Source organism: Callithrix jacchus, chromosome 7, assembly GCF_049354715.1.
Source record: "Callithrix jacchus isolate 240 chromosome 7, calJac240_pri, whole genome shotgun sequence".
NCBI classification, from domain to species: Eukaryota; Metazoa; Chordata; class Mammalia; order Primates; family Cebidae; genus Callithrix; species Callithrix jacchus.
In genome coordinates, this window is record NC_133508.1 from 88,850,557 (window position 1) to 88,866,750 (window position 16,194).

General features: G+C 40.7%; 1 non-coding gene across 1 annotated transcript; it reads left to right on the forward strand.

Moving 5' to 3' along the window:
• Positions 1-1,095: 1,095 nt before the first annotated feature.
• LOC118143294 (U4 spliceosomal RNA) lies at positions 1,096-1,233 on the forward strand. Its single transcript, XR_004727527.1, has one exon. It is a non-coding gene; the product is annotated as a U4 spliceosomal RNA (small nuclear RNA).
• Positions 1,234-16,194: the final 14,961 nt, after the last annotated feature.

The window sequence follows — 16,194 nt, forward strand, 5'->3', positions numbered from 1 at the left end:
ATGGCTTGCTGATCCATGTTCTTGATTTTCTTGCTGTCCTGAATGAACACTAAGGCCTGGGGAGTATGGTTTGCCTATTGTGATGAACTGTGTAAGAATCAAAAGGAAAGGGATGAAAGTGTGTGGTCCTGTTATGGGCTGAACTGTGTTCCCCCCCAAATGCATATATTGAAGCCCTAATCCTCAATGTGACTATTTGGAGATAGGACCTTTAAGGAGGTAATTAAGACAAATGAGGTCACAAGGGCGGGGCCCTAATCCAATATAACTAGAGTAAGAGGAGAAACACCAAGGCTTCATATGAGGACATAGCAAGAAGGTGACCACAGAGAGAGGCCTCAGAGAAAACCAAACCTGCTGACACCTTGATCTTGAACTTCCAGCCTCCAGAACTGTGAGAAAATAAATTTCTGTTGCTTAAGACACAAATTCTATGGTATTTTATTATGGCAGTCTAAGCAGACTAATACAGACTCTATTCCATTTGCTAATGAGAGTAGTTGGTGGCACACGCCTGTAATCCCAGCACTTTGGGAGGCCGAGGTGAAGGGATTGCCTGAGCCCAGGAGTTCAAGACCAGCCTGGGCAACATGATGAAACTCTATCTCAATACAAAAATTAGTTGGGCATGGTGGCACACACCTGTAGTACCAGCTACTTGGGAGGCTGAGATGGGCAGATCACCTGGGCCTGGGGAGGTAAAGGCAGTAGTAAGCCGTGATTGTGCTACTGCCCTCCAGCCTGGGAGACAGAGTGAGACTCTGTCTCAAATAAATAAACAAATAAATAAATATGGGCCAAGCGTGGTGGCTCATGCCTATAATCCCAGCACTTTGAGAGGCCAAGGTGGGAGGATAACTTGAGGCCAAAAGTTCAAAACCAGACTGGCCAACATGCTGAAAACCCAACTCTACAAAAAATTTTAAAAATTAGCATGGTGTGGTGGGCTATGCCTGTAATCCCAGCTACTCTGGAGGCTGAGGCATGAGAATCATTTGAACATGGGAGGCAGAAGTTGAAGCGGATACTACTGCACTCCAGCCTGGGCAACAGAGTGAGACTCTGTTTCAAAATAAGTAAATAAAACAAAAAGTCAACTTTGCACCGTGGCAGTATCATAGCCAATGAGATTTATCAGAGGCGCACTTACTGCTAATTGAATTTTCCCAATACCCTGCTGTGATGACTTGCAATATAGTCAGCACTGGCAAATTTTGACGGTCTCTGCAGAGACTGAAAGCAACAAGAGCAACAGGAAAAAGTCCGACAATTTCTTGACTCTCTAATGGATTGGGGAGATCCAGGACCAATGTTATATATCCCTTCAGTCAGTGTCAAACACATATCTGTCGAGCACAGACTATGTGTCAGCACCATTCCAGCAAAGAAAGAAGAGGAAACTCTCTGCCCTCACATTACTTTCCAGTGGTGTTTATTATCTTTTATTTGTATATTTTACTATGAAATATATCATATGTACAAAAGATTGTCTACAATGTATGGGACTATGTTAAAGAATAAATACACACTTACAAACAACCTAGTTTAAGAAATAGAATATTACCAATACATAATGAGTCCTCATGTGGCTATTGTAATATCATCTTTCCCTCCCCCACAGAGGTAATGCCCCTCCTAAATTTTGTGTTAGTAATTCCCTTGCTTTCCTTATAAGTCTTACCACAGTGTCTGTGTTTCCCTAAACAATCTTCTATCAGTCAGGGTCCTCCCAGGAAATAAATCGCACACTCAAATTAAGATAATCTGAGGAGAGTTTACTAAAGGAACTGTTTACAAATGTGCAAGCAGGATATAGAGTGTGATAAGAACACAAGAATAGGACATTATCCTGAGGCTGGAAACAGGGCTCTTAGGCCTGAAGAGGAGAGGAGGAGTTGGTTATGGGAAGTCAGAGACAGAGTGGGCTGTGGAAGGGGCCATCTGATAGAAGCCCAGATCTACGGTGGAGGGAATCCAGCCAACCCACAGCAATCCCCAATGAGATCAACAGAGAATAAATCCCTGACCCATCTCTCCTTTAGTTCTCCAGTCATCCCTGGCTCATCCTATCAGCCAAACCTAACCAGAGACCAGAAATCAGAAGGGTTCACCGATGCACTCCACGTAGCTCAGCCTACTGGAAATCAGTTAAGTGAAGAAAGTGAATCTGCAGGGGCAAACGGAAGATTTCTAGCCTAAACAGATTGCTTAATATTGCCTGTTTAAGATTATATAAATAGAACCATATAGTATTATTCTTCTATGACTTGCTTTTTTTGCTCCTTCATTAGAGTAACTTGTGTATACCTATAGTTCATTAATATTTAGTTCTGTATAATATTCCCTTATATGAATTTAACACAATGTATTTATCCATTCTATGGTTGATAAGCATTTAGCCTGTTTCCATATTTTTGGGTTTTTTGTTGTTGTTGTTTTTTGTTGTGATTTACAAAAAATTCTGCTATGGACATTCTTATGTATATCTCTCGGTGCAAGAAGGCATATATTGTATATGCAATTGCTGGGTCGTAGGATGTACACAAGTTAAACTTTAATAATGCTAAAATATTTTCCAAAGTCATACTAGTTTGCATTCCAACTGGCATTAAATGAGGCTTCCTGTTATTCCACAGTCTGACACTTGGTATTGTCAGACTTGCTAATTTTTGTCAATCTGTTGCATGAGAAATAGTGTCTTGTTGTGGTTTTGAGTTTCCTTGTTGCTAGCATGGTTAAATTTTTTTTACATACTTATTGGTCATTTATGCTGTCTTCTGAGAAATGATTTGTTTTCTTTTACTAAGTTTTCTATTGACTTTTCTTTCTTTTGTCAATTAAATGTGTTATAAATATCTTCTTCCCCCTTAGTACCTTGCTTCTTCACTCATGGTATCTTTCGGTGCATGCAAGTTAATTTAACATAATTGAGTTCATACTTTTTTTTTTTGAGATGGAGTCTCACACTGTCACCCAGGCTGTAGTGCAGTGGCACATTCCTGGTTCATTGCAATCTCCGCCTCCTGGGTTCAAGCAATTCTCCTGCCTCAGCCTCCTGAATACCCGGGACTATAGGCATGTGCCACTACGCCCAGCTAATTTTTTTTTTTTTTTTTGTATTTTTAGTAGAGATGGGGTTTCGCCATGTTGGCCAGGATGGTCTCGATCTCCTGACCTCATGATCCACCTGCCTCACCTCCCAAAATGCTGGGATTACAGGCGTGAGCCACTGTGCCTGGCTATACTTTTTTCTTTATGGCTTGCACTTTTGGTTCATGTTAAAGAAATCTTTCTCTACCCTGAATTCGTAAAGATATTTCCTATTTTGTCTTCTAAAGGTTTGTCTTACATTATGCTATAAACTTTAAGACATGGGGCCTGTTGGGAATTAGAGAATTCCCTAATTGATTCCTTAATTGATTAATGGACTTATTGCCCTTATAAAACATGGCAAAGAAAACACACTGTCTTTTTTCCTCTTCCACCATGTAAGGAAGCAGCAACAGGCACCATCTTTGAAACAGAGAGAACCAGCCCTCACCAGACACTGAATGTGCTGGCACTGTGATCTTGGACTTCCCAGCCCCCAAAACTTTGAGAAATAAATTTCCATTATTTATAAATTACTCAGTCTGAGATATTTTCTAATAGCAGCACAAATGAACTGAGACATGTTTTATGTCTACCTGGAATTGATGTTTGTGTATAAGGTAATGTAGAAATCAAATTTATTTTTGTAATAGATAACCAATTACTGAATACAGCAGTTTTCCTCTTATCCTTGGGGATACATTCCAAGCCCTCCAGTGGATGCCTAAAACCATGTAGTAGTACTAAACCATAAATATATACATATATATGCATAGATGATATAGATATATGGGGCTATAGATATATGTTTTTTCTATCTCATAACTGAGAAGTCTACAAGTAACTAATGGGTGGATAGTGTATACAGCATGAATCCACTCGACAAGGGAAGGATTCATGTCCTGGGTAGGTTGGAACAGAGATTCATCATGCTACTCAGAATGCCACACTACTTAAAATTTTTTAATTATTTCTGGAATTTCTCCATTTAATATTTTTGGGTTGCAGTTAACCACAGGTCACTGAAACCTTGGAAAGTGAAACCACGAATTAAGGGGAACTACTCTAGTCCATCTTGTCCAACTGATCTGTAAATACTTTTTGTGACATAACTTTTGTTTTTATTTATTAGTCTTTTCTATACTCTCTGTGTATTTTTCTACATTTTTTATTTCATTTTAAATTTTTATTAAAACAGAGATGGGGTCTAACTATGTTGCCTGACCTCCTGGCCTCAAGTGATCCTCCTGTCTCAGTCTCCCAAAGTGTTGGGGAAACAGGCATGAGCCACTGTGCCAGCCTATTTTTCTATATCTTTGCCAACAATACAGTATCTTAAGTATTTTAGTTTTATAACAAGCTTTAATATCTGGCAGGGCAAATCTCTGCCTAGTTCTTCTTCAGGAGTGACTTTGCATAATTTTGAAGGTAATTAGTATCTTTTCATGTTTGTTATTATAAAAGTAAAAATATGCATTGTAAAAAGAAAATATAGATGAGCAAAAACAAGAATGTATAGAAATATCACTACAATCCCGAGATTATTACTGTTAACATCACAGGATAATACATCCTTCTAGAGCTTTTGTTTTATCATATAATAATTGACAATTTATAACATTGAGTCTGTATTCTGGAAATGGTATTTCTCTCCCTTTATTTAGATCTTTAATGTCTTTCAGTAAGGCCAGCTACTGTAACCTCCACCTCCTCAAGCTCAAGTGATCCTCCCACGTCAGCCTCCTGAGTAGCTGGGACCACAGGCGTACCACCATGCCTGGCTAACTTTTTGTATTTTTTGTAGAGACAGTGGTCTCACCATGTTGCCCAGGCTGGTCTTGAACTCCTGAGCTCAGGCAATCCACCTGCCTCGGCCTCCCAGAGTGCTGGGATTACAGGTGTGAGCCACTGCACCCAGCCTTAAATGTCATCTTTTAAAAAATTACTAAGAAAAAAGGACCATCTCTGTTTTGTTAATTATTATATCCCCAGCATCTAGTTGAGTGACTAGCAGGTAGTATGTGCTCAGGAAGTATTTCTTTCTTTTTTTTTTTTATTGCATTTTAGGTTTTGGGGTACATGTGCAGAACATGCAAGATAGTTGCATAGGTACACACGTGGCATTGTGTTTTGCTGTCTTCCTCCCTTTCACCCACATTTGGCATTTCTCCCCATGCTGTCCCTCCCCTATTCCCCCCAATAGATCCCAGTATGTAGTGCTCCCTTCCCTGTGTCCATGTGTTCTCATTGTTCATCACCCGCCTATGAGTGAGAATATGCGGTATTTCATTTTCTGTTCTTGTGTCAGTTTGCTGAGAATGATGTTCTCCAGATTCATCCATGTCCCTACAAAGGACACAAACTCATCGTTTTTGATTGCTGCATAATATTCCATGGTGTATATGGGCCACATTTTCCCAGTCCAGTCTATCATCGATGGGCATTTGGGTTGGTTCCAGGTCTTTGCTATTGTAAACAGTGCTGCAATGAACATTCGTGTGCATGTGTCCTTATAGTAGAATGATATATAGTCCTTTGGATATATACCCGGTAATGGGATTGCTGGGTCAAATGGAATTTCTATTTCTAGGTCCTTGAGGAATCGCCACACTGTCTTCCACAATGGTTGAACTAGTTTACACTCCCACCAGCAGTGTAGAAGTGTTCCTATTTCTCCACATCCTCTCCAGCTTCTGTTGTCTCCAGATTTTTTAATGATCGCCATTCTAACTGGTGTGAGATGGTATCTCAATGTAGTTTTGATTTGCATTTCTCTAATGACCAGTGATGATGAGCATTTTTTCATGTTTGTTGGCCTCATGTATGTCTTCTTTTGTAAAGTGTCTGTTCATATCCCTCACCCACTTTTGAATGGGCTTATTTGTTTTTTTCTCATATATCTGTTTGAGTTCTTTGTAGATTCTGGATATCAGCCCTTTGTCAGAGGGGTAAACTGCAAAAATTTTTTCCCATTCTGTTGGCTGTCGATTCACTCTAGTGACTATTTCTTTTGCCGTGCAGAAGCAGTGGAGTTTGATTAGTTCCCATTGTCTATTTTGGCTTTTGTTGCCAATGCTTTTGGTGTTTTGGTCATGAAGTCCTTGCCTACTCCTATGTCCTGGATGGTTTTGCCTAGATTTTCTTCTAGGGTTTTTATGGTGCCAGGTCTTATGTTTAAGTCTTTAATCCATCTGGAGTTAATTTTAGTGTAAAGTGTCAGGAAGGGGTCCAGTTTCTGCTTTCTGCATATAGCTAGCCAGTTTTCCCAACACAATTTATTAAATAGGGAGTCCTTTCCCCATTGCTTGTTTTTGTCAGGTTTATCAAAGATTGTATGTTAGTAGATATGTTGTGTTGCCTCCGATGCCTCTGTTCTGTTCCATTGGTCTATATCTCTGTTTTGGTACCAGTACCATACTGTTTTGATTACTGTAGCCTTTTAGTATAGTTTGAAGTCTGGTAGTGTGATGCCTCCTGCTGTGTTCTTTTTGTTTAGAATTGACTTGGCTATGCGGGCTCTCTTTTGGTTCCATATGAAGTTCAAGGTGGTTTTTTCCAGTTCTGTGAAGAAAGTCAATGGTAGCTTGATGGGGATAGTGTTGAATCTGTAAATTACTTTGGGCAGTATGGCCATTTTCACGATGTTGATTCTTCCTAACCATGAACATGGAATGTTTCTCCATCTGTTTGTGTCCTCTCTTATTTCGTTGAGCAGTGGTTTGTATTTTCCTTGAAGAGGTCCCTTGCGTTCCTTGTGAGTTGTATTCCTAGGTATTTTATTCTCTTTGTAGAAATTGTGAATGGCAGTTCATTCTTGATTTGGTTCTCTTTCAGTCTGTTATTGGTGTATAGGAATGCTTGTGATTTTTGCACATTGATTTTATATCCTGAGACTTTGCTGAAGTTGCTTACCAGTTTCAGGAGTTTTGGGGCTGAGGTGATGGGGTCTTCTAGATATATTATCATGTCGTCTGCAAACAGAGACAATTTGGCTTCCTTCTTTCCTATTTGAATACACTTTATTTCTTTTTCTTGCCTGATTGCTCTGGCTAGAACTTCCAATACTATATTGAATAGGAGTGGTGAGAGAGGGCATCCTTGTCTAGTGCCAGATTTCAAAGGGAATGCTTCCAGTTTTTGCCCATTCAGTATGATATTGGCTGTTGGTCTGTCATAAATAGCTTTTATTATTTTGAGATACGTTCCATCAATACCGAGTTTATTGAGGGTTTTTAGCATAAAGGGCTGCTGAATTTTGTCAAAGGCCTTCTCTGCATCAATTGAGATAATCATGTGGTTTTTGTTTTTGGTTCTGTTTATGTGGTGAACAACATTTGTTGACTTGAGTATGTTGAACCAGCCTTGCATCCCTGGGATGAATCCTACTTGATCATGATGGATAAGCTTTTTGATGTGCTGTTGCAATCGGCTTGCCAGTATTTTATTGAAGATTTTTGCGTCTATGTTCATCATGGATATTGGCCTGAAGTTTTCTTTTCTTGTTGGATCTCTGCCGGGTTTTAGTATCAGGATGATGTCGGTCTCATAAAATGATTTGGGAAGGATTCCCTCTTTTTAGATTATTTGGAATAGTTTCAGAAGGAATGGTACAAGCTCCTCTTTGTGTGTCTGGTAGAATTTGGCTGTGAACCCATCTGGACCTGGGCTTTTTTTGTGTGGTAGGCTCTTGATTGCTGCCTCGACTTCAGACCTTGTTATTGGTCTGTTCATAGTTTCAGCTTCCTCCTGGTTTAGGCTTGGGAGGACACAGGTGACCAGGAATTTATCCATTTCTTCCAGGTTTACTAGTTTATGTGCATGGAGTTGTTTGTAATATTCTCTGATGATGGTTTGAATTTCTGTGGAATCTGTGGTGATTTCTCCATTATTGTTTTTTATTGCATCTATTTGGTTATTCTCTCTTTTCTTTTTTATCAGTCTGGCTAGTGGTCTGTCTATTTTGTTGATCTTTTCAAAAAACCAGCTCTTGGATCTATTGATTTTTTGAAGGGTTTTTTGTGTCTCTATCTCTTTCAGTTTTGCTCTGATCTTAGTTATTTCTTGTCTTCTGCTAGGTTTTGAGTTTTTTTGATCTTGCTCCTCTAGCTCTTTTAATTTTGATGATAGGGTGTCAATTTTGGATCTCTCTTTTTTTCTTATGTGGGCACTTATTGCTATATGTTTTCCTCTAGTGACTGCTTTAAATGTGTCCCAGAGATTCTGGTATGTTGTGTCTTCATTCTCATTGGTTTCAAAGAACTTCTTTATTTCTGCCTTCATTTCATTGTTTATCCAGTCAACATTCAAGAGCCAGTTGTTCAGTTTCCAAGAAGCTGTGCGGTTCTGAGTTAGTTCTGAATTCTGAGTTCTAACTTGATTGTGCTATGGTCTGAGAGACTGTTTGTTATTATTTCAGTTGTTTTGCATTTGCTGAGGAGTGCTTTACTTCCAATTATGTGGCCAATTTTAGAGTAGGTGTGATGTGGTGCTGAGAAGAATGTATATTCTGTGGATTTCAGGTGGAGAGTTCTGTAAATGTCTATCAGGTTTGCTTGCTCCAGGTCTGAGTTCAAGCCCTGGATATCCTTGTTAATTTTCTGTCTGGTCTAATATTGACAGTGGAGTGTTAAAGTCTCCCACTATTATTGTGTGGGAGTCTAAGTCTCTTTGTAAGTCGTTAAGAACTTGCCTTATATATCTGGGTGCTCCTGTATTGGGTCCATATATGTTTAGGATCGTTAGCTCTTCTTGTTGTATCAATCCTTTTACCATTATGTGATGTCCTTCTTTGTCTCTTTTGATCTTTGTTGCTTTAAAGTTTATTTTATCAGAGACAAGAATTGCAACTTCTGCTTTTTTTTTTTTTTTTCTCTCTCCATTTGCTTGGTAAATCTTCCTCTATCCCTTTATTTTGAGCCTTTGTGTATCCTTCCATGTGAGATGGGTTTCCTGGATACAGCACACCGATGGATTTTGGCTTTTTATCCAATTTGCCAGTCTGTGTCTCTTGATTGGCGCATTTAGCCCATTTACATTTAGGGTTAATATTGTTATGTGTGAATTTGATACTGCCATTTTGATGCTAGCTGGCTGTTTTGCCCATTAGTTGATGCAGATTCTTCATTTTGTTGATGCTCTTTAGCATTTGGTATGTTTTTGGAATGGCTGGTACTGTTGTTCCTTTCTATGGGTAGTGCCTCTTTCAGGAGCTCTTGTAAAGCAGGCCTGGTGGTGACAAAATCTCTGAGTACTTGCTTGTTCACAAAGGATTTTATTTTTCCTTCACTTATGAAGCTCACTTTGGCTGGATATGAAATTCTGGGTTGAAAGTTCTTTTCTTTAAGGATATTGAATATTGGCCCCCCACTTTCTTCTGGCTTGTAGGGTTTCTGCCAAGAGATCTGCTGTGAGTCTGATGGGCTTCCCTTTGTGGGTGACCCGACCTTTCTCTCTGGCTGCCCTTAGCATTTTCTCCTTCATTTCAACCCTGGTGAATCTGACGATTATGTGCCTTGGGGTTGCTCTTCTTGCGGAATATCTTTGTGGTGTTCTCTGTATTTCCTGGACTTGAATATTGGCCTGCCTTGCTAGGTTGGGGAAATTTTCCTGGATAATATCCTCAAGAGTATTTTCTAGCTTGGATTCATTCTCTTCGTCACATTCTGGTACACCTATCAAACGTAGATTAGGTCTCTTCAAATAGTCCCACATTTCTTGAAGACTTTGTTCATTCCTTTTTGTGCTTTTTTCTCTAATCTTGGCTTTTCATTTTATTTGATTGAGTTGATCTTCGACTTCTGATATTTTTTCTTCTGCTTGGTCAATTCAGCTGTTGAAATTTGTGCATGCTTTGCAAAGTTCTCATGTTGTCTTTTTCTGCTCCTTCAATTCACTCATATTCCTCTCTAAGTTGTCCATTCTTGTTATCATTTCCTCAAATCTTTTTTCAAGGTTCGTAGTTTCTTTGCATTGATTTAGAACATGTTCTTTTAGCTCATGGAAGTTTCTCATTATCCACCTTCTGAAGTCTAATTCTGTCATTTCATCACAGTCATTCTCCGTCCAGCTTTGTTCCCTTACTGGTGAGGAGTTTTGGTCCTTTGTAGGAGGCGAGGTTTTCTGGTTTTGGGTGTTTTCCTCCTTTTTGCGCTGGTTTTTTCCCATCTTTGTGGATTTATCCACCTGTCGTCTGAGTGGTTGCTGATTTTCCAATTGGGTCTCTGAGTGGACATCCAGATTGTTGATGATGGAGTATTTCTGTTTCTTAGTTTTCCTTCTAACAGTCTGGCCCCACTTCTGTAAGACTGCTGAGGTCCACTCCCAGCCCTCCTTGCCTGGGGAACTCCTGTAGCAGCTGCGGAACCATGAGGGTTGCTACCAGATTCTTCTTCTGCTATCTTTGTCCCTGAATGATGCCCGCCAAATGTCAGTCTGATCAGTCCTTTGTGTGGTGACTCTTTGGATATACGGGGGTCAGGGTGCTGCTTGAGGAGACTGTCTGTACTTTATAGGAGCTCAAGTGCTAAGGTGTGAGCTCTGTTGTTCATTCAGGGCTGCTAGGCAGGTATGTTTAAGTTTGCTGCAACAGAACTCATAAAGCCCCTTTTTTTCCCAGGGGCTTAGGACTCCATTTATGAGTATCCATTGCACTGTCCTGGCCAGCAAGGGCGCAGTCAAATCACTGCTTGCCTGCAGTGGCTATGCTGAGCTGCCGTGGGCTCCGCCCTGTTGCCATGGGCTCTTCCCTGTTGCTATGGGCTCCGCCCTGGTGCCATTTGTAATTCCCTGTAGTCCTGTTTATATGAGTGTGCTCGCCTTTGTAGTGGCAGACTTGGGTTGCCTCAGCAACGGCAGGCTGCGTCAGCAATGGCAGTGTAGCTCCATAGGGGTCAAGTGCCTCGGTAATGGCAGATGCCCCTCCCCCTTCGAGCTGCACCGTCCTGGGTTCCGCTGTGCTTGCTGTGAAACTCTCAACCCTGAGTGTTTCCAATTGCTGTTTTGTTTGTTTTTGTGGGGGTGGGACCCACCGAGCTTGATCACCTGGCTCTCTGCCTCAGAGCCCTTTTTTTTTTTTTAAGTTGGGCAGTTGACTCTCTCCCAGGTGTTCCAGTTGTCTACTGCAAGGGCGCTGGGATCTGTGTGATTTCCCATGCAGCGTGCCGGCTCAAACTACGTTGCTGCCCGGGAATCTCCTGGGCTGGCTTTCTGTTTAAGTCTCATTTAATCAGATGAATGTGCTAATCTGCCTTCCAAAATCTCCAATTGCTGGTTTAACAGGGCAACCAAACCAGCGTATTTTGTACGGAGTGTCGCTGCACTGCGGCCCCGGCCCAAACAGCCACACCGGCCCAAACTGCAGCGTGGCCCGTGGGGCTCTTACACCTGGGAATCTCCTAGTCCGTGGACAATAAAGATCTGTATGGAAATGCGGCGTCCACTCACCCTCTGCGGATTGACTGGGAGCTGCAATCCTGAGTTGGTCCTACAGTGCCATCTTCCTCGAGAATCAGGAAGTATTTCTTTTTTTTTTCCCAACATGTAAACAATAGTGCTTTATTGATAAAAGGTTAGTATAAATGGGTACAAAACTGCTGTGTAAAATAAGTGTTTTCAAAATACATTTCTGCAGGTAGAGACTCTCTCTTAGTAAAAGAGCAGTTACCTATTATCAAAAGTATATACTTAGGTTTGGGTAGTACAAGAAAAGGGGATCAGAGGTGCGGCAGTACGGGTGCTCTCTTGCGCTGGCCATTACCAGAGTGCCTGAAGTAGGACTTTTGTGCAAACATACACGGAGCTTACGTTTATCACTTGCAAATGCTTTTTTCTTTCATTTTTTTTTTTTTACAGATTTTTCTAGCAAAGTTATTAAATGTCAAAAACTCAAATAATGAACTCTGCATGGATGTACTCTATAAAGTCATGGAACACTTTTTCTTAGTTACCTTCACACAATAAGCCATAGCATACAGCTTTTGGCTATTCGCAAGCAACAGTGAAGGGGCAGTTAGCAAGAGCACCAGATTATTTTCTGTAGCACACCTTCATAACTAATATGTAACTGCCTCTTTATGTTTTCTCTAGCCCCCCCCCCCACACACACACAAAACCCTGTCTCATCCTCAGATTAAGCATTTTCTCCATCTTCCTACACAACCATTGCCTCCTTTCATCTGTCACTTTCTGCGGTTGAATTTCCCAACTTCAGTGTAATTGATTAAAAAAAAAAAAGGCAACCCCTGGAGCATGCAGCAGGGAGACAGGAGGGAGGAAAGGTGAGGCTGAGGCCACAGTGCACAGAAAACAGACCAGGTGTGGCTTCACCTGTGCACACTGGAGGGTGCCGCAGGGACACAGGAGGAAAGGTGAGGCTGAGGCCACAGTGCACAGAAAACAGACCAGGTGTGGCTTCGCCTGTGCACACCTGCCTACTAGCTACACTACAGACTTGAAATGACTTCCACTTTGACAGGACACATGGTTATTGCACAAAATGAATAAAATGACAATGGCCAAAAACAAATGAGACAGTCTGCACACACAAAAATGATTACTGCTATTTTCCTCCCATCAGAAAATCATGCAAAAAAGGAATATTTAAAGGAAACCCAAATCAGGAAAACCTGGTAGGCATCAGAGATCAGGGGTTCAGGGCACCAAGGCCTTAGGATGGGGACATTGTTAAATGGCAAGCTAGGCTCCAGGGGCATGCCCACCAACAGACCCCAATTTCCACAGGGGAGGCAGATCTTCTATATCTACAGTTATAGAAAATACACTAAAGTGCAGTATAAAATATAGAAAGGTTGGATTCTGAATAGGTAAACTGCTAATTTTCCTTAAAAAATTTTTTTTTAATTTTGGTTGAGTAAAGAGTTTACTGAATCTCATTTTGTAGGTAAGTATCTTCATTGTGACTACTTTGATTTTCTCTGTAGCACAGAATAACCAGTATTAGTGGAGATCATGTGGCTTACAGTGAGTTCTCTGCACAGTAGTTTTAAAAGCCTAGCATCTGAATTAAGAGACTTCTTTAAAACTCACCTCTAAAAAAGCTATTTAAGTATAAAGATGTATCTCATTAGGTAATTCTACTGTTTTATTTGGTTAGCAGATAATAAACTCACAGACGAATGCAGTATTGAATTATAGCAGCGAAACTGGTTTTAGATGTTGTGTACAGACAAAAAGCAAGAAAGCAAAGAGTCTTGACATGGTGTGACGTGGTTAGCAACGACCCTGCACCAGGCCAGCGGACCTTTCTCCATCACCATGCACATGCCTCTACCACCCAGGAACATAATGGGTCAATCTGAATGTTCTAGATACAAATCAGGAGTGCTCATCATGGTTAGTCAGTTGTTAAGTCAGTTAAATCAAAGAAATTCAGTATTAACTATACATGTTGATTCTTGGAAATCAATTCTAACGTTAGTGGTTAGGGAGAAAGAAAAGGAAAAAGTTCACCTCACAAAATACAGAGTGTAACAGCAATGAAATACATATGTTAAAAGTACTTCAGGTAGGATCCAAGATGGCCGATCACTAACAGCTCAGGATTGTAGCTCCCAGTGGAAGCTCAGAGAACAAGACGACACCACACTTTTAGACAAATTTTCGTCACTCATGGATCAGCCGATTCCCAGTGGAGGAGCCCCATGGGTCGCCAGCGCGACTCTCGTGGCCGCCGCAGCGGTTTTGCCAGCGCCTTGGCGCAGCAGCTCTTCATGCAGAGCAAACGGGACTACTACCCCTACTGACCGGAGTTTGGAGCTCCGGGAAGTCAGAGCCGCTTGTTGCGGACTCAAGAGGGAAGCCAGACCAGAGATTCCCGGGCAGAAGAGCACCATCAGTCTTATCGCTGCTATTTAGGCCGCCACAGTGGGTTGCTCGGATCCCAGCACTGGGAATCAATAAATCGGACGTCGACTCAGAAACCTAATTAGAAAGGCGGTTCATCTACAATGAAGGGAAAAAAACAGCCTAAGAAGGCCGAGTATACTCAAAATCAGAACCCATCATCAACGGAACAAGCCCTGATGGAAAAGGACTCATCAGCAACAGAACAAGTCCTGATGGAAAAAGACTGTGTTCCATTATCTGAAGTAGGCTTTAAAAGGTGGATAATGAGAAACTTCTGGGAGTTAAAGGAACTTGTTTCTAACCCAATGTAAAGAAACTAAGAACTTTGAAAAAAGGTTTGATGAAATGATGAAAAGAATAGACAATATAGAGAGGAATACAAATGAACTTATGGAGTTGAAAAATACAACACGAGAACTTAGTGAAATATGTACAAGCTTAAATAACCGAATGGATCAAGCAGAAGAAAGGATATCAGAGGTCGAAGACCAACTTAATGAAATAAAACGACAAGACAAGAATAGAGAAAAAAGGATAAAAAGGAATGAGCAAAGTCTCCAAGAAATATGGGACTATGTGAAAAGACCTAATATACATTTGATCGGTGTACCTGAATGTGATGGAGAGAATGAATTCAAGCTGGAAAATATTCTTCAGGATATTATCCAGGAAAATTTTCCTAATTTAGCAAAGCAGGACACTATTCAACCCCAGGCAATACAGAGAACACCACAAAGATATTCCTCAAGAAGACCAACCCCAAGGCACATAATCATTAGATTCACCAGGATCGAAATGAAGGAGAAAATATCAAGGGCAGCCAGAGGGAAAGATCAGGTTACCCATAAAGGGAAGCCTATTAGGCTTACAGCAGATCTCTCCGCGGAAACCCTACAAGCTAGAAGAGAGTGGGGGCCAATATTCAATATACTTAAAGAACAGAACTTTCAGCCCAGAATTTCATATCCTGCAAATGTAAGCTTTACAATTGAAGGAAAAATAAAATCTTTTAGGAACAAGCAAGTACTCAGAGATTTTATTACCACCAGGCCTGCTTTACAAGAACTTCTAAAAGAAGCATTATACATAGAAAGGAACAACCAGTATGAGCCTTTCGAAAACTACACCAAAAAGTAAAGAGCATTAACATAAAGAAGAATTTACATCAACGAAAGGATAAAATAGCCAGTTAATATCAAATGGCAGTAATCCTAAATTTAAATCGACTAAATCCCCCAATCAAAAGATACAGACAAAATCTAATGGTATATCTAAAGATATACAAAGACTCAAAATAAAGGATTGGAAAAAAACTTACCAATTAAACGGAGAGCAAAAATAAATAAAAAGCAGGAGTTGCAATTCTCACAATTAATAAAATAGATTTCAAAGCTACAAGGATACAAGGGTAAAAGGATTAATGTAATAATAAGAGATCTTAACACCCAGATACATAAGACCCATAATGAGATTTAGATTCAACGAGACAGAAAATTGATAATGATATCCAGGACTTGAACTCAGATCCAGAACAAATAAACTCAATAGAGCTCTCCATTTTAAACACACAAAATATACATTATCTACTTTAAACACACAAAATATTGATCGGCCATTATTGATACCCATTTTAGGAACGAAGTAGTATTTCTTTTTCCCTCTTTTTTTTCTCTTTTTCCCTCTTTTTCTTTCTAAAAAAAAAAAAAAAAGATACCCGCTGTATGGGAGGCTTGGGGCAAGAGCCACTCCTCCTGATAAAGGAGTGGTAGGACCTTGCTCCAGTTCTTGTGGAAGGCTGCCCTCAGAACGGCCATCCACCTTGGTGACTGTGAACTTTATCAGCTCTTGCTACTGTGCTGCTTGAAAAGCATCTTCCCATAGAACCCATTGAAAGCTGCCAGAAGGTGGCAGTAACCCTGACAGCTCTGTCACTGCTATGTGACTTAAAGCATCCTTCTATAAACCTTCTTAGAAGTAGTTTGCCCATAGATAGAAGTATTGCACACTGCGCCCTCTTCACTGCGCATGGCCCACCTTCAAGCCTCCGTGACCTAATTGGGGTGGACCCCTTACTGCACACAGCTCTTGCCTTCATGGGAACGGGCCCCTTGCTGTGCACTGTCCATCTCCTGGCCTAGGTGACCTAATGGGGGTGGACCCCTTGTTTTATTGCTCACAACCCTATCACTATCCTTAAAGATGATTTCACTCACTGCCCAGCCCCCTAAAAAAAAAAAAAAG